The sequence below is a fragment of the Cygnus olor genome, chromosome 8 (assembly GCF_009769625.2).
Source record: "Cygnus olor isolate bCygOlo1 chromosome 8, bCygOlo1.pri.v2, whole genome shotgun sequence".
NCBI classification, from domain to species: Eukaryota; Metazoa; Chordata; class Aves; order Anseriformes; family Anatidae; genus Cygnus; species Cygnus olor.
Window position 1 is genome coordinate 19,341,017 of NC_049176.1, and position 19,055 is coordinate 19,360,071.

The following is a 19,055-nucleotide window of genomic DNA, read 5'->3' on the forward strand; positions in this document are numbered from 1 at the left end:
CACAGCAAGCATACTGAAAGTAATGGAAAAAAGTCTCATTGATCTTTGAGGCCTTCTAGACAGACCTTCTGTGAGTGCAAATGCTCCAAACACCAAGTTAGAGATGTTAACGTGAGTTTGTCATACAGCGAGATTGTTACAGAATTGTATATAAACAGTTTAAAGCGTGGAGCAATAACCGTTTAGTGAGTGAGATGAAATAGGACATTTAAGTCACAGCAACATATTTTAGTAATTTGTTGGTATGAAAGCAAACAAATTGCTATGAATTTTCACAATTACCATCAATCTACTAGCAATTATTAGCAATTTTTTCTCCTATTGGATACTCAACCTATTCTATTTATTTACTTGTTCTCCATTCTTGGTTTTTATTTTATACCTCTGGGATAATTAGCATGAAGTGACAGCAGAGAAGGAAAAATCCTATTGACCTTTACAGCTTTTGGAAGCAGCAGAGGGGAATGATGCTCCAGCCCAAGGGAAGATCTGGAGCAATTAGGTGCCACGTCAAGAGGGAGATGGGTGGATGACTTGGGAGACTTTTGGTATCCTAGAAAAAGTCCAAATGACTACAATGTCTACGTTACTCCTTTTTTTTTCCTGCTTTATTACTTTTCTACTTTATTACTTTAACAAATCTGGGTTTCAGGGGGGAAAATGAAATGGTGAGGCTCCGGTTGTCAAAGGTTTCCAGTATCCCAGGGATGTGTGTATAATGGGGAGTCTACCCCATGGAACAGACGTCTTGATTACTCTTGAGCTTTACCATCCTAAAACAAAACACAGACCTAAACCAGAGCCATATGTATACATGAAAATCTAAACAGATTAGCTTACTCAGAGACAGCGGACCAAACAACAAACAAACAAATTAGGATAAAGGAGATCAATACACAGCAACACAAGGGGAAAAGTTAGCATCTAAATCTCAGGTTGCTGACAACTATCAGATTCATTGCTCTTTCAGAGGAGAAATAACTAGTCCAGTACCTCCAGTGAGAGCATAGGCAGGAACGTCATTTACATTTTGGCAGCTCACACAGCTATCATGTGAGGGTGGATTATTGCATACTGATAAAAACAAACATAAGCCAAGCTCAGGGATCACATTGTGCTGCTAACTACTTTTCAAAGAAAACTTAGACTGTGGAGATTGCAAATATCACAGGTCCCACATCACAGTGACAAACACAGTATACAAACACTAAAGCCGGCAGCGTGTTTAGATAGTCCTGATCAACCACACCAGACTCCTGGTATCGTGTTTTCAAATGGAATTTCTGAAGGGTAATAGCAATGTGTGTACACGAGGGAGAATCAAATATACTAACATTTTAGAAGTAATAGACACAGCCTTATGTATCCCCCTTGAGTCTTAAAAAAAAAAAGAAAGAATAGATAAGTTACCAGGTCCTGTGTTGCAGCTGTTTTCCTCAATTGTCCTGGTGGCATTAGCTTCTAAAACTTAAATTTTTCTGGCCAGATACAAGCATATCAGAGATCCCTTATTGACTTCATTATCTGTGCCGGACTGACAGTAACAACAACATCTTTGCTGTGATGAGGAATTCATTATTATTTTTTCAAATTAAAAAAAAAAAATCTGATTTACAGCTATGCAGATTTACACAATGAGATACTAAAGAGGACACATGATGAAGTCTGACAGGATATTGATCTTATTGCACAAGTGTGGACAGCTGAAAAGGGAAGAAAAAATACAGTTGTCACTGGACTGTTTCACCTTAACACCATACATACAAAAGCACTGTTGTTAAGTCAATCTCCTCAGCTGCATAATCCCTGAGTATTAACGCTGAATGTGAAAACCATGAACCTGCCACATAAAACATATGATTGTGCAGCAGCCTGTTTCGGTCAAGAACTTATTTTAATGTTTAAAATCAGAACATACACATATAGAATAAATACCTACATAATGCTTTATATTTTTCTTGTGCCTTAATGTTGTTCTTTATTTTCTATAATGCTCAATTTCTACTAAAATGGCAATGAATTTTAATGGTACACAAAAGATACAGAATAGATATTGAACCTATATGATAAATGGCTTTGCAGTAAGTGCTATAGTTTTTTCCACAGTCTATTATGGAAGAAATATTAAATCTGCAACAGCTCTTAAAAAAAAGAAAACCCTAAACACTTCTTAAACTATATGATCTTAATAACTAATCTTCAAAAAATTGCATTTTCGTTCTGGCAATGCTTACTTCAATTTCACCCTTTGTAAGAATAATTTATTTTTCAGTAATACCTAGCCATGTGCTTTTCTGATACCAAGTGTACAAACAGTCTGGCACAAGAATGATACTGAGATGGCCTTCAGTATAATGCCGGTGTGCTAGTCACAGATACTTATCCTTAATATTAATAAGTTTGTTGTTTTTACACATACAAAAAATATATTTTTCACGCTTTCCCCACATTAATTAAGATATCAGAAAGTAAGTTTAGTTTCTGAACTGAAATATAAATGTAATGAGAAGTGTTAAAAAGCACAGTTTTGTATCAGTCACGCAGTTTTTTTTCCCCAACAGTTATCATGTAGAGAACAATATACAAAGGGTAACAGTATCTTCTGTATGGTTTAGTCTAATCTAGAGGATCTGTTTTCCAGTCTTAGGTAAGTCCTTTACATCTCCTATTTTTTCTGCATAGTTCTTCATGACTAATTGAGGTAACGTAAGCCTGCTCTCTCCTGGGTATTACTCACTGTCAGCTTTCCCTCCTGAATAAACTGATCTCTTGAACACTTACTTACATGGCACACAGCAGGAGAAATGGAGGAGAAGCAATCACTGTCCAAAGAGAGGTGGAAAGAGGAACCTGAATGAAAAATAGACAGATATGAATCACATACGCCAGATGCTGAAGTAAAGCCTGTTTATCCTTAATATGTTGGTGAGTTACAGGGAAGAGTTTATCTGTGTGAATACAGGATTCTCGTAGTATTGCCAAGGTCAGTAGCAGAGGATGGTGATCAGCTCAGTAAATACTGGTTGTACAAGTTAAACTTGCATAGGGACTGCTTTAACCTATGTACCCAATGTTTTTCCAAGTCTACAAAACATTTCAAAAATGAAAGCACACCTAACATACCTACAATAGCCACATATTCTTTCTTTACTACTTTCCCAAGTAAGCCCATCTTTTCCTCTATTTTATATTTTCTTTAGGCACTGGATTCTTGAAGATGGATATCAAATTGTAGCTGGAATAACAACATCAAAGTAGTTACCTCTAGAAACATGACTGTTTCACATACACCTTTTAGATACTACAATTGTAGCCACAACTCTAAATTGTGTTAAAAAGTTTGCATTGTGCTTGATAATACCAAAATACACTACTGAGGATCAGTTTCTGGTGAAAGCCATTATATTCCTTCTTTTAGCAAAGAAAGTGGCTCATATCTGATCCACTAATGAAACGCATGTGTCAGGATTCTGGATAAACAGGCTGAGATCAGGGCAGATGTGGGGATATACAGTGTACCTGGGGACTTGCAGTCCACCCTGAAGAGGGTATGCACCACTCCTTTAAGGATATCAACTATCCGAGACTTTTTAGATTTCTAGACTTTGTATAAGCTGCATAAAGTTGTTTCTCTCTCTTCCTCAAAGTATCACTTGGGTTATAGTTATGCAACAGCCGCACAATAAATTATTGTTCCAAACTGATCTTTGGCAATTTGAAATTATCCATCTAGTAAACTGAATACGAACTGAAAAGCATTTCTAGTTTAAAAACATGGTGTGCTGAGTTAAAAATCATGTCAGTAGGAATAATCATTGTTATAAAGGGAAATTTCCACAGGAGAACCAAGGTTTTGAGATAAACCCAGAACAGCATTATAGTCAATGGAAAGTCTGCCTTAAGAACTAGGGAGCTTTCCCCATGGCTTATGGAAAGGAGATAACACTTATCATTACCTCCATTAAGCAGGCAGGATGGTCAACTTTTGGACACCTATGAGGTTTGTAAGAGGTTTCTGAGCAGATTCCATGGAGTTTTCAAAGAGTCAAAGAAGACAGAGTGCTCACGTTAAACCTGCCCCTTGTTTCCTTCAGAAGATAAGTTCATTGGGGTGCGTAGACACTTGTTTTTGCAGAGGTGGGGTGTCTCATATGTGTGTCCCTATGTCCTAAAGTGGGAATCTGCGTGATCTTACTGATCACCTGGAACCTTTGATATAAGGTATATTGCAAATGCTTGTCAATAGCTTGTTTCCTCCTGAGCATATGGAATCCCCAGAATGGTAATGGGGAAGACTGCATGAATGTCAAAATGCTTACTAAAAAAAAAAACAAAAACAAACCACAACCCACAATCAAACAACTTTAGTACCACATCAACTTACTTTTGCCCAGTTTCTCATCCAGCCAAATTTTGACTTCCAAAGTCATTTCCTGTCCAAAGAATGAAAGAAAGTGTGATCTATGATTAAGACCAAGAGACAAGCTCTCACTCTATTGCCATCTACTGCGATGGCCACCTTTCTTAAAAATGAAAAGCTAATGTTAGAAAACTAATAATAAAGTTATCTGGTTCAGAACGTCGTATTATCTTATTTATTTAGACTATAATGGTCCAATAGTCCAAATTCCACTAAAATCAACAGCAGGAATCCTACTGATTTGGGATCGAGTCTCAAACATACCAGAGAGCAATATTATGTAAGCATCTACTCTGAATGCAAGTGCTGCACTTTTTGATGTTTGCCCAGATCAGCTGACATTTTATGCAAAATATTTTGGAGAGCCAAGGACTTAACCTGCTCTGTCAATCAGCATTTCCTTTTCACAAATTTAATAACACCTTTTACAACTGATTTTTAACTGGTATTAACAAACTCATTGCTTTAACCCACTCAAAGCAGCACCCTGCGATTGACTTTTGCTGGGTGGATTAACCAAGTTCATCAAGACAAGGATTGTAAAGTATTAACATCTCTTTCCAGATTTATTTTTATCCTCTGATGTCAGTGTTTAATTCCAGGAAATTAAACTATGAGTAGCAAAAATATTTACAATTCATATGCCAGTGATTGTTTTGCAGCAGAGACTATGGAAATATGGAGCAATAAACAAGCTAAACATTAAACTGGGTATGGAAGTTCATTATACATATTCCTTTTCAGGTAAGCATTTAAACTGCTTGATATACCTGAAAACTATATGTAGATGTAAAACTACAGAATGGATACATATAAAAAATCTTCCAGTTTTCTATGTCCTGGCAAATGTTGTAGGTAATTTATGGGAGCAACCGACTGAGTGTTTATACATGCATACAAACACACACCACACGGCTTTCCAAATACATCCTCCCTTTACAAGAAGGGAGGCCTTTTTTTTTTTTTTTTTTAAGTGACATCTCATTTAAAATATGCTTCCTTGGAAATTGGTCAAGAATAAAGCCATGCTTCTGCTTGGCAGTAAAAGCAGTACAGCAGGCAGCATGCTGCAGCTAAAGAGCATCGCAATCTGCTCTACTACGGCTGTGAGTGGTAGTCACAGGCGCTTCCCAGGATAAATCACTGGCACCCCTTCCTTGACTTTTGATTTTATGTTTCTTTCTGCTCCCTCATCTCAAAATTTCTGGTCTATGTTCTTTTTCTGAGTGGATAAAAGTGGAGCAATGGGAAATATAATTAGGTTATTAGGAAGACAGACTTGGAGCAGCTGTTTTCCTTGTTTTTGCCTGAAAGCTTGTGTTCCGGGAGTCTCATACTGCAGTTAAAGAGAAAGATCTCATTAAAAATAAAGTTTGGGTGACTCTCATTTGTTAGGAATAAGACAGCAAAACAGCTGACCTTCAGTATCTATGCAGGTCAGTAGATGAACATCTCAGTCTTGCTTTTGAAAACACTGATCCATTTTGCTGTTCAAATAAGCTTTACCAGGGCTCCAGTTTTTAGAATACATTTCCCATGATTAAGAGCAACTGAAAACAGTCAGCAAAGGGTTTTTAAAGATGCATTTTAGGCAGTGTAGCTACAGTACATTTAGATGTTCCTTATGTTAGCATTTCTGAACAGGTATGAGAATTCGACTTCAATTATTTATTCCTCTCAAAATCTTGCCGCTCTTTTTATTAAATATTAAAATGTAAGAATTTTTTGAAAGACACTGTTTGCATTGATAATGGTGGTTCTCTGAATTACTTCTAACTAATTACTAATTGAAAGCAGAGTTTTTTTTTTAAATGAGTTAAGCATCTTCTGAAAATGGGATTGTTACAGTATTTTTCAAGATTACTTTCTCTTCATTAAAAACTTTGTAAAATAATAATGAAGAGGAAACCATCTCATTAAGGAAAGAATAAGATTACTTGTCAATTTTACTGCTTTTTCTCATCTAACTTTATATTGGTAGGAGTGTAGCAATGCCTTGCATTTCTTAAGAATTCTTTGCCCCATGTTCATTGTAAACAGAGAGGAGCCATAATTATACTTCATTTGATCCATATCAAAGCTACTGATCCATGTATCGATTTACATAAAGTAAAGCACATAGAACATTTTTGCTTTTCACCCTTACTTCACCACCTTCTAACAAAAGTTTTCCTTTGCAGACTTCATTTGAATATAAAAATCTCCCGTTGAAATTTGCGATGTTAAACAAACCATACCAGTCATTCAACTTTTTAATTAAGGATTCAGTGTTCCATCCCTTTTCAGGCATTAATATTCAGGTGCAGTCATTAATCTTTCTAAATGAATTCACCTGTGGCTAATACTGATGTATTTTCTATGAGGCTTGTCATGGACTGCATACTGCATGCATAACCACTCCACAGTTAATTACACAAGGGATTATCGTTAGTGTCATAAAGATAAAGCCTTGCTAGAAGGATTACAGATTTTTTGTGCAATGACTTATTTCATTTTTGTTAACAGCTACCTAAGTGTTTAAGAACAATAGAAGTTTGTTTAAAGCATGGACAAGTGAATGGTGAAGTTCAGAGAACTTCTGAAATCTGAAAGTGTCCAGAGCAGCTGACCAGCTCTTTGTTGTCTTCCTTGTATCAGTTTTACATCTACCCCTCTAAGCAGGAAGAGAAAAAATACAAATACAATACTCCTTTTAAGATTCATACATTAGTGTTCTATGTCAAGTATTCTTCTCTAAAAAAGAGGAACAGCACATCTTATGAGCACTGTAATTTATAGCACTACACACTAGTCTGTTGTGGAAGAAAAAAGTTCAAAGGTTGGTAAGGAACAAAGAAATCTCTGAATAGTAAGCAGTGTAATTTACAGGAAGGTTCATGAAAGTGTTCATGGTACAGCGTTCGAGGGCAAACAAAGCTTCAGAGAAAAGCAAGAGAAGAGCATATAAACACTGAGTTTTTAATACTCTGAAGTCTGAGCTTATTAATTGAGTATTATCAAATAGAAATGCACTTCTGTCTAAAATTGTTGTGACTTGTAGCAGAAAAAGTCTCGGTAAAAGACCTGCCATAATCAGCAAGACTAGAAAACATTTCCTAACCGTTGAGCTCATAGGCACTGCTCCTGTTATGACTTGAGTAGGCTTGTCTTAGCCATCCAGAGAGATCTAATCAACACAGAACAAACATGAAATAAACATATGTAGTTAAAAAACAAGAACTACTTTGTTAGAAAGATAATACAGTAGAGAAAAAGGATTTGATTTGCATGCCTATTGCATCTGTTTTAAATTAACTTCAGTTGAATTACTCCTGATTTACTCTATTAGAGATAATCCCCAAGATGTTCTTAAATTATTGACGAATTTGAAGTTATATACATTAGTGAAAGACAAGTGAGACAAAAAACAATATTGTGAAAGAATCAAAACATAGAAAATAGTGACAAAGTAGTCTTTTAAAGGGTAATTATTGAAACAGTAAAAATTAAAATTTCATTTTTCTCCTCCACTAAAAATATTAGGAAATAAAAAAGACAGAAGGGGAATATAAACAGTGATATTTTTCTAATTCAAATATTAAATAATCTCCAGTCATGAATGAGTAATTTGTAGCCCAATTAGCATTGTAGCACAAAATAAAAAGAACCAATCAGAAGCCTGACAATGATTTACTGTGTGAGATTCACAGTGATTTTTTTTTTTGTCTTTAATTTCCTGTACTTTTGAACACCTGAAAACTGAGGGGCAGTGGAACAAAACCACCCACTTCAAAGCTTTACTTCACACTTTGCTTTCCATCTGTTAAATCCCTCAGGCTCTGCTTCTATAAACAATAGCAGATAATTAGATTTATGCATGTAATTTGATTTAAATTGATTCTAGCAGTTATCCAGTGACTTTGGGAAAGCCATAGAGGCAGTCAGTGGACACACATACACCAGCAATTTCACAAATGACAAGAAACAAAGAATGATCACTTTCTAAATAAGGCTTTATATGTACCATAAAAATATACTGTAAACCAAAGCACTTTGTGTGAGAAATTTGACTTTCTCAAGTCTGGAGGTTTCCTCTTGCATTACTCCCTATTCTGTCTACTTTAGTCTTTGTTACAATATCAAGATTACATGGAAGATATCCAGATATCAGAGGTAAGCCACTTATTTAATAAATCTTTGTATTTGGGCATAAGAGTCTCAGCTGGGAGAGTTTTATGGAGAGTGGCTGTGTGACTTGGTAGGGCAGAAAGGGTGCAGTTCTTGCTAGGGAGGACAAACTGCTAGTGAAAATTAAAGTTAATTTGGGAAGTACCCATTTTTTTGTCTGAGGGCAGTCATAACCAGTACAACTGACTAAAGTATTCATCAGTTTCTGTGTCATTAGTGCAATAGACAGTTTTTTCCTATAGAGAATAGACATCTCTAGTAGCCTTTTTACCAAAAATACAGTGCATATGAAATTTTCATCAGAAATGAAATATTCCTAAACTACAGATTCATCATTACAGCAAACTCATGACTTTCACAAGATACTCATTTTTCACTTTTCACGTTTCTTCCTCCCCACCCCTCCAGATAGTTTCATTTATTATAGCACATTTTCTTCTCAATCTTGAAAGTTTTTATAGAAAACCAATTACCCTGTCAATGTTCTCTGCCTCTAGAAATTTGAATTCACCTGTCAGTTCAAAGAAATACAATTTTTTTTAATTCAAAGATAAGTCCAAAGGGTAGGGAGGAATTCCAACTATATAGAATGTATTGTTCTCTTGTCCCTTTTGATTTAATATGATAATGGTCATGACCAAAATATAGCACAAACAAAAGCACAAAACAAGCAAAATCCTCTGAACCAGGAATTTCACTTGGTTTCCTGTCTGCTTTCTTGATTTGAAAATATGCAAACTAAATTTTAATGAAAACTAAAGAAATTGAGCATTTTTACTGCCCCAGAACGAAAGAGAAAGGGGAAAGCAAAGTGTCTAGAACTATGTTCTTTAAGTTGCTTTCTGGGAGAAAGAACAGCAAGATATTGTATTTTATTACTTGGGAATAATTTAGGGATACTGTAGGAAATAAATAGCACTGTCATAGCACCTTATTTATTTAATTTTGAGAATGAGTTTGGTACTAATGAGGTTGAGGGGATGATAGCAAAGTCTAGAGTCATGCACAGCATGGGCAGGTGCTCTGAAAGCTTCTTCAAACAGCTCTGTCAGCAAGTGCACTTTAATCCTGCTTTGCAATATCCCTGCTTGCCATCAAAGTGCCAATTCCTGCCAGGTGCTGAGTGCCCTCAGCTCTCACCGATGACAACAGCAGCAGAACTTCACATGGTGAGCTCAGTGCCTGGCCTCAGGAGCACATTGTCTTGAAATTTGAGTGCAGAGCTGGATATTTAACTGAAAATGAACTTTGTCAAATACAGACATTTGTCCTAAGGACAAGAATATTAGCACCAAAAGATATTTCATTAGTGTGATCAGTACTGAGATGCAGGCTCTCCAGCTGTCAGCTGACTGCATTTAACAGTTACACTGGCCATCCATTCTCATTTATTATGTAGATATCTATGTGATGTAAAATTTAAATATTAGAAAAATTATCAGCCACATGATAACTACCCACGTAGTATTTGCTGATAAAGCAGACAAACCAAAAGGCTGGTCTGAACATACAAAAAGGACTTGGAAGCTGTAGAAGTGAAATTTAAACATATACATGAGCTCATACAGACCCAAAGTGAAGTAAGTCCTGGACACAGGTACCCATGCATTGACTCCCCAGCTGGCACTGTCTCAGAATCTTTTTTGAAAGGTCATTTGAATCTTGCAATTTAAAGAATCAAAAAGTTTCTTCAATTTAGTCCCGAGGCAACCATTTTCCTTTAAATATCTTTTTGGCTTTGGCTGCAAGGCATCTAGCCACAGTCTTGATTAGCATTCAGCTTCCCAAGCTCTTATATGTTCAGCTTATGCTTTGGAGGAATTTCACATTTCTAAGACTGAAGGCCCTGACATCCTCACATGATATGGATACACACTGAATAGAATTATGTTCTGGCAGCCTGGATTTCTACAGAATAGTTAATTGGGATGTCCAAGAAGACAAGTCCTGAATGAAGCTTCTCACAGGCCTGGACATCTCTAAGTCTTTTCTCTTTATGGCTTCTCTGATGCCTAATACAGGTTCCATGCAAACATTCCCTCCAAGTAGCTGTCAGTAGACTCTTCTACCTGGTCTATTACCATCACAAGACCTTCATTAACAGACTTTTTCCATCCATAATTTATGAAAGTGTGTCAATTTCCAGGAAATTTGACAGGAAGATTTCAAAGACATGTAGTGTAATTGCACTACTCTTGTTTCATTTAGAAACAAGGCCAGAGAGTAGACTATTTAGCATCTTGCATTACAAGTTGCACAGGACCTCACAGAACTGTAATGACTTCAGCAAAAGGGAAAAATCAGTAGTTTAGTTGTGGAAGCATAGACAAGCATGCACTACCTTATATTTTTTTGGATCAAATATTGAACAAGAAAGGTGTCGGGGGAGGGGGGGGGGAAGGTATGAAATTTTAACATGATTGGGCTTGGAATGTTAAATTGGAATCAAATTAGAAATCTCTAAAAACTGTATGTAGAATTACATGAATGGTATGTCCTTTACATGCATCATCTCACTATTAAAAAAACCTCAGAGTAACATCTCCAGAAAGGCATAAATCTTTCCTTACTCTGGAGATAACAAGTAGCGTAAACTCTAGTTAAGCGTGGTTACCATAATTTGATCATGTTAAATACAACTTACATCTTTAAGTGTAAATATGAAGATTTCTGAAATTCACTTAACACTTTTGTGATTCATTAGTACAACTACCGTTAAACTGAGAATGTTATGCTTAACTAGACTGGCAGCACATTGAAAAGCTTTGCATTTCTGGACATATGCTCCATTTCAGCTCATAAGCAGGTTGGTTACTGGCCTGATACAACAGCCATGAAAGGCTTCATTTCTCTGATTTATTGGTTCAGCAACACGCCTTGTAGAGTATATTTGCAAGATGTCATATTCTAACAAGCATATAAACAGGGCATGGAGTCAGAAGCAAATTCACAAAAGACAAGTTCCTTTTTATCTGTGGGCTCCAATGCTAAAAGCCCAGCAGGATCCATCCAGTTTACAAAAACTCTTCCTCCTTGCATGCAGGGCGTGTTTAGATATACCCACATCATCCTTACCGAAAGTCTTTTTCTGGTTGCTCAGTTCATATTTGTCACTAGTATACAAAATGTAAAGTCTAAAGAAAGCATGAGCAGCTTGGCATCACTAATCTTGTTACTGTAATGGCTATGAAAGTAACCAACAAAAAAGTAGCATAGAAACCAGTCCTAACATACATACATTGCACAGCATGTGCCATAATGAGCCACGGGTGTTCTCCGGCTCCCTGAAACAATGGAAAAATCCAGACATTTTAATGCTACTCCTCACATCCAGCCACAAATGGCAAATACCTCTGCTAGCCCAGATGAAAGGACTGCTGACAGTTCTTTCTACCTTAAAGACAGATGAAGTACTTTGATGGGAATAAGAAGTTCACCAACCTCTCAAATTCAATTAAATATTTTTTATCTTTAGAAAGAAGAGATGAGGGATTCCTTTCCCTCTCTCCCCCTTTCAAGCTTACCACTTGTCATTTATCCCCTCTTTAATTTGGCATATAAAACCCCCAAGACTTCAACCCTAAGTCTCCTGAGACCAAGATTACATCATTACTGTTATGGCATGTTATACACTAATCATAACCATTACCACTTACAAGTTCACAGCTTCATTCAATTAACTGCCTGACATGGATTTTGCAGTTAATTCAGAGTGAAGGTCACCAGTGGTCAGAATGGCAGGTGCATTCTACCACCTCTCTGAACGCTATTTACAAGTCTTAAGCAAGTACTGGAGAATACTGAGTCTCAACAAGTTAATCAAAAAGCTTATAACTTAAGACACATTTTTATAGGCATGTCTAATGTTCTGTAAAATAATATAGCATAATTAGCATATTCAAATGACAGCCACATCATTTAAAACTCTAATTTACATTGAAAAGCAGAAAAAGAGATTTTACTTTATCTTTTCAAAAGAAAGATGAGATTATGCAACTATATTAGAAGCTGTCTAGTACCATGCCTAACCTATCACAAGTCCTTATGTACTGTAATTAAATATTCAAAGACGCACTGCGGTAGCAAGTTACAAGTACTTCTTGATCTACTGTTAAACTTTGACCTGCTTACTTCATTGCTGAAGGCAGACATTATCAAAATACATCATGATAGAAATACATTGGTGTAAAAATGCAGTCTGGCTTGAATCTGAATCAACCACAGCTACATGTGTCAGGATAAACCCAGTCATCCACTGTGCAGAAATCAGTCTTAGAATACAAACCTGCTCCTTGAGTATCCATGTGAGGAAGGGAATGGCTGTTTCTGAAGAATATTCTAAGCACTGATGTGTTAGCAGTTCATTTGCTTTAAAACAGGAGTCCGAATACCAGGATAGTGGACAAACATCTCCCTACTTTTGTAGTCTAAACTAAGCTGTAAAACAAGCTTTCTATAATTGAGTCAAAATTTCTTAAGTGAGTCTAAACTTGCCAACGTGGTACCAATCTAACCACAAAATATATAAAAAAAATATATTCTGTATCACAGCTACACATACACAAGAAGGCAGAGTAGAATTAGATTAAGGAGTCCCAGTATAGAAATTTAGATATCCTATTTAAAAAAATTATTAGGTTTGAATTGCTGAAGAAATTCACCTAGCTGAAGCAGGGAAAATCCCCACAGCCTTATATTACAATTCTAGTAAAGTTTCCTACCAATGTTAGCAAGCCACAAGCTTACCTAGTGCTAATATATAAAATTAATTTCATGCTTGTCTACTCTCGTAAAGTCAGTGACAAAATGCTTCACTTTATAAGGTAAAACTGGTGACTCATATAAACTCAACATTATTTTAAGCTAACTAATATTTGAGTTATGTGGCTGACCAATTAATTGAAATACTAAAGCAAAAACCAAACAAAGGTTTCTGCTAGGAAAACAAAACCTGTCAACAGATGCCAATGCTTTTTTGTCTCTATTCCCTTGCTGACCAACACTTGATGGTATTTCATACAGATGGAAAATGACAGTGAGAAACTTGTATTCTCTCTGTACTACACAGAGTGATAAATACAAAAGAACAGAGGAAGATGCCTTAGGTATAATATTAGGAGGATGGAAATCCCATCAATAATTAAAGTAGAGGATTTACATGAGTAACTATTCACATATTTTATTTAAAAAAAAAAATCATAAGCCCCAAGACAGTTTCTCTAGTAGTGGAAGAATGCAGGATCCACTGGTACCCTATGCCAAACAATACAGAGGGAAGAGTTTTATATATTGTGTTCCTAACAAAGTTTAAATACCAGAACAACCACATCCAGGAAAGAAAACGTGGTCCATTTTGTGCTCAAGAATGAATTATCCGTCCTATTTTTGCAACTATTATTGAAAAGATTAAGCAACTCCCAAATCAGTGGATTATTAAGCAGAACTGAACAACAGGAAGCTGTACAAATGAAAAAGAGATACAAGAAACACTGGCTTGGTAAACCTGAATAATTAAGGCTCTACCATCCCACGGCTATTCCAACAGGACAGAGATGCTCACCTATCAGATGACATGATCTTCCACCTCTGATTGAACTCTCATGTAGTTTACTGGATCTAAGGACACACACGTGTTAAACAGGATACACTGCAGTGATCACAGCTCAGTAGGGCTGGAGTGGCCCCTCCAGAGCTATTTCTCTCTGTTGCTGAAGTCAGCCCGGGTGATCTCACTTGCTTTCCATCTCACTTTCAGTTTGCTTGCTCCTGCGAGCCTTGCCACAACTGCTCCTCCTCCTTTTCTCTTAACAGTCCATCCATCAACTCTGTAGTCCATAGCTACCTTAAGAAAAGACATCAATGACTCTCCAGACCCATTGCCTGTTCTTACTATAAAACACAGAGCACCTGAAAGAAAACTCTTCCTTTACCCTTTTTCCTCCCCTCACTATTTCCTTTCTGTGACTGTTGAAGACCTTAACAAATTTTTTGATGACCCCTCTGCACAGAAATTTGCCAAAAATGTTTCCAAACATGAATACAAACATCATATGCGCTCCAGGGTTACCTAGAGTGATATTTTAACAAAGATGTCACATATACTTCATATCCATTACACAAATGAGGCCTGGCATATCCAGGCAGCTCTGTGTGCTCTCCAGCACATTTCTTTAGAGATATGCCCATCTGACCTGTTTTCTCCATATACCAACAGCAACTACTCTTTAGAAGATATCTAGCTGCAAGACTTACCTTTGATATTGCCAGCATATGGAGATGGTCATTCACACAAAGCCAATCCATATAGCAGCCAAAATAAATGGGTTATGCCCAATGCCACCTCTAGCACCAGGCAACGTTAACTGACATAAGTGTGAGAACATCCAGGGTCTGGTTTGTGTGCAAGGGGCACCTTCAGAGGAGCCTCTCTGCAGAGCAAAGGCTGTGCAGATGTTTCTCTGTGCACATTCAGGCAGAGAAGGGTCAGAGGATGAGCTACAGCTTACTGTAATTGAGGAAACAGTTTTCCTTTTATAATACTGCTATACAGCCCTGGTAGTAAGGACTGATTTATTTAAAGCCCATTTTTCCTTATATTGCAATTGTCCTGTTGCATGATATTGCCTAGAATATTTTGCAACATTACAGCATTCAGTCCTCTCCACTAGAATATAACAAGACAGGGACATTTAATATAAAGTGATAGGAGCAATATAGAAGAGAAGCTCCTTTTCCTTAAATCATTTACTTTTTGTTAATTCAGACAACAAGTGTCTGTTAAACAATTTGCGGCAATAATTTAAATATTTGTGATGTTATACTTGGCCACGTTTTTTGTACTGTGTTTTCTATGTGCAATATGGAATAATTTGATACCTTTCTACGTTTAAAAACAGTTTTGACAGGAATCAAACCAAAATTTCTGTTGAATGGCTTATGGTCCATAGTACCATATACCACTTGAAGAAGGTGTGTGCTTTGTAAAAGAATTTCATTTAGTTTTCTTAGTAATGTGTAAGAGACTTTGTTCACCTCTTGAGACCCCTACACGTGCTCAGCCACCCTGCCCTCCATCAGGATCACTTTTCCCGATCTTTTCAGTCTCATCTCTCAGAGAAACCTACTGCCCCTCCCCAGGCAAGAAGCTTTCATCTTTGTGTCTTCAGAGAGTAAGTTCTCATGGAATATTATCTCACTGCTTAGCTACAGGAGGTGAAACAACGTGAAGCAGCTTAGTGCTGGGACCACTTACCGGCCAGAGCTCTGCATGGAATTGCCTGCCATTTTCCCTTAAAATACATGCAGAAAACACTCAGCCTCTAGGCTGTAAAATGAAGGACAACAAATATGTAAGACAGAAAACGCTCCAGATAAAGAAAGCTCAGACATACCACATGGGAAAAAAAATAAATAAAACAGGAAACCAATCTTTTCCTTGACAGTCTATCCCTATGGGACCAATCCTTCACTCTTTCAGTGGCTTTAAAGGTTGCCCAAACTCTCCGCAGCATTCACTAACTCCCTAGAAAGATCTCTACACAGCATTCACTGGAAAGATCTCTGAGTTGCTATTATTGTGTAGACTTACCCATGCATCTTCTCCCAGATTTTCAACCAGCAGCTTCCCTACTTGCTCAGACAGAGTCACCTTTACACACACACTCTTTCCTTCAGGGGAGGAACCTTTTACTTCTCTCCTCCCACCCCTCACAGTCCCTGTTTCTCCTCAGGCCTAAGGGCACAGAATCACAGAAGGCCAAGGTTGGAAGGAACCTCTGAAGATCATCTGGTCCAACCTCCCTGCTAAGCAGAATCATCTAGAGCACATTGCGCAGGATGGCATCCGGGAGGTTTTTGAATATCTCCAGAGGAGGAGAGCCCACAACCTCTTTGAGCAACTTGTCTCAGTGCTCTGTCACCCTCACAGTAAAGAAGTGCCCTCTCATATTCAGCTAGAACTTCCCATCCTTCAGTTTTTGCCTGTTGATACTTGAAACAAAACATAAAATGTAATGCTAACACTAACCTGGCCTATGCTTAGTGGGCTCAGTATAATCATTGACCCCCATCACTCCAATTTCCTTTGTCAGTCACTTTAATTTCCATAGCAGATATGTGACATATGGTACTAACTAGTGGCTAATTACTAATTACCAGATAGAACAAAAGGCATTAATGTTTGGTTAATTGTTAAATGCTTGTGAACAATTCCTTCAAAACAGTTGGTTTTATCCTCACTATAATCCACAGTTCTACCAGAATACATTTTAAAATAGGAATACTTATCTCTTCAAATGCAATTGGTTTTGGTAAGCAGAGACAGGGCGTCTTACTACTGTAGGGTTAATATTCCTAATTGAGTTAAATTTTTTCTGTCTTAAAAAACAATAAGGAGCATATTGTGAACTTAAAGTAATTCCATCAGGATTCATAGGCATTACTTTTCTTGGGTGTGAATATTTAGAGTTTATAACAAAAAAGTTTTCCTAAAATATGCTTGCTTTCATCATAAGGATTTGTGAATTATGCACTTATGGATATGATCTGAAACATATACAAAAAGCAAAAAATAATAATTTAGTTTTAATGAGCTTCCCTTATCCCTTTTGATCAGGACAATTGATGGAAGTGGATATATGGTGGTAAACAGACAAAATAATATGTTTTGTTAAAACATCATTTCCCCCTCCTCTCACACCTCACACTGGCTTCCTCTGTGATGGGTTTGCTGCCACAGCCTGACACACAGCCAAGCACACAGCCTGGCCAGGGGCAGCTCCTTCCTCTGCTTCAGACTTTCTGTTAAAACTACAGGAAAGTTATTTGCTCTCTCTGCTTCAGTTCCCCATCTATAAATTAAAAAGAATACTATTTCCAGGAGTATGATAAAGAAAATACTTTTCATTATAGACTGGGAAGTGCTTAGGTGTAAAGGTGCTGATATAAGTACCTTAGGTAGATAAGTATCTGGGGTACAATACAGGCAGATAACAAATAGCTTAATCCAGCTCCTTATCAAGGTAGTCAGCAACTTTTACCGAAGCAGGTTGTTGGACACGGGAGAAACCACTTGAGGCTCAGAGTGGAATCTATTATAGAGGTCTGAACTCTACATTAAGGACTGCTCAAAATAGTGAAGTGCTATTAGTCCCAATTTAGAGACGAGCAATCTGTGTTAAGAAATCTCAGGAGTGCTTCTGGTGCTGCCTCTCCTGAAGGCCAGGGTGTGTGGCTTGGCAGCCCTGGCTGACACAGAACCGAAAGCAGCACAGTCATCAGCCACGTGTGGATCCTGGAGTTTCTGTGCTCCCTGCAGGGCCTTCAGAGTTAGCAGAAATTAAATGCTGATACATTCAAACAAGTGACAGAATGCAGTTTTGTACAAATCCAGTATTAGTTTTGAATGGAAGCTCCGAGCGTGCAAAAAATGAGGATCAGGCCTCTAGAATGTACTCTCCAACAACTATGAAATTTCAGCATCATGTTTTTTTCATGCATTCAAATGGGATCTGTCTCCCTACGCCTACTCCACATCATCTGACTGGACTGCCTGCTGGGAAGTAACAGTACCATAGCAGTTCTCACTGGGAGATCACTCAGTCACGCCATTTACAGCTACAGAGACTATAAATCTCTTAGGGAGACTATAAAAGGGTGACCATAAAAAAAATATGCTGATTGTTTTGTAGATTTGTTGTTAATTTACGGTGTTCTTTCCTATTTAGTAAATGTTTCACTAGAATACCAAGGGTATTATAACTAACACCCCTTCAGAAAACGAAGTTGTTTCTCATGGGAAGGTGCATTTTTCAAGGCTTCCTCTCTGCCATTCTCTTCTTCTCCAGATTCCTAAAGGAAACCATAGCTGCCTTTAGGTTTTAAGACCACACTGTTACTACTAGCTGATTGTGTCTGTCAGCAGTAAATCAAATTTTACAGGTATGATCTGCAGCTTTTTTGATTTGAAGTTCCTTGTATTTTGCCGACTATATGGCATTTTGCAGACCATATTACATTTTAATGCCTTCACTGTATATGTCATTAGCTCAGTTGTTTATTCCTAAAAGTTATTTCAAGGTCCAAACCAGACTAAACTGAGAACTATATTAGTCTTTTCAATTCGTGTGTCTGAAGTGCACCAGAATTCAGAGAAGAGAAAGTAAATGAAAAATGTGTTAACTAACAAGAGATCAAACAGCTGTAAAAACAATGTTTTATAATCTCCCATTTAACATGCACAAATCTCTCAATTTCACAGAGAAAATTTCCTAGATTCACTTAATAGGAGCTAAGAAATGTGCAGAAATGACTTAAAATGAGTGAAAATCATATATCACTGTTTAAGCTGCCATTAGCCAAATAGCATTTTGCTAATGACTTCTACTTTCAGACTACAAATCAGACTTGTTTGAGTAGCTAAATTGCTCCTGCTCTAATCCATCATGAGCAGATAGCAAAGTAACCTGCA

General features: G+C 37.2%; 1 long non-coding RNA gene across 4 annotated transcripts; it reads right to left on the reverse strand.

The window, feature by feature from the left end:
* Positions 1-554: 554 nt before the first annotated feature.
* On the reverse strand, positions 555-16,665 carry LOC121073877. Of its 4 annotated transcripts, none has more exons than XR_005821984.1 (5): positions 16,614-16,657; positions 15,840-15,911; positions 14,840-15,045; positions 2,786-2,850; positions 555-1,703 (listed from the first exon to the last, which is right to left on the reverse strand). It is a non-coding gene; the product is annotated as an uncharacterized LOC121073877 (long non-coding RNA). The 4 variants fall into 4 exon arrangements; XR_005821986.1 differs by lacking the exons at positions 14,840-15,045; positions 15,840-15,911 and adding an exon at positions 16,176-16,319 and having other exon boundaries at positions 586-773; positions 1,411-1,703; positions 16,614-16,651; XR_005821985.1 differs by lacking the exon at positions 14,840-15,045 and having other exon boundaries at positions 560-1,703; positions 16,614-16,665.
* Positions 16,666-19,055: the final 2,390 nt, after the last annotated feature.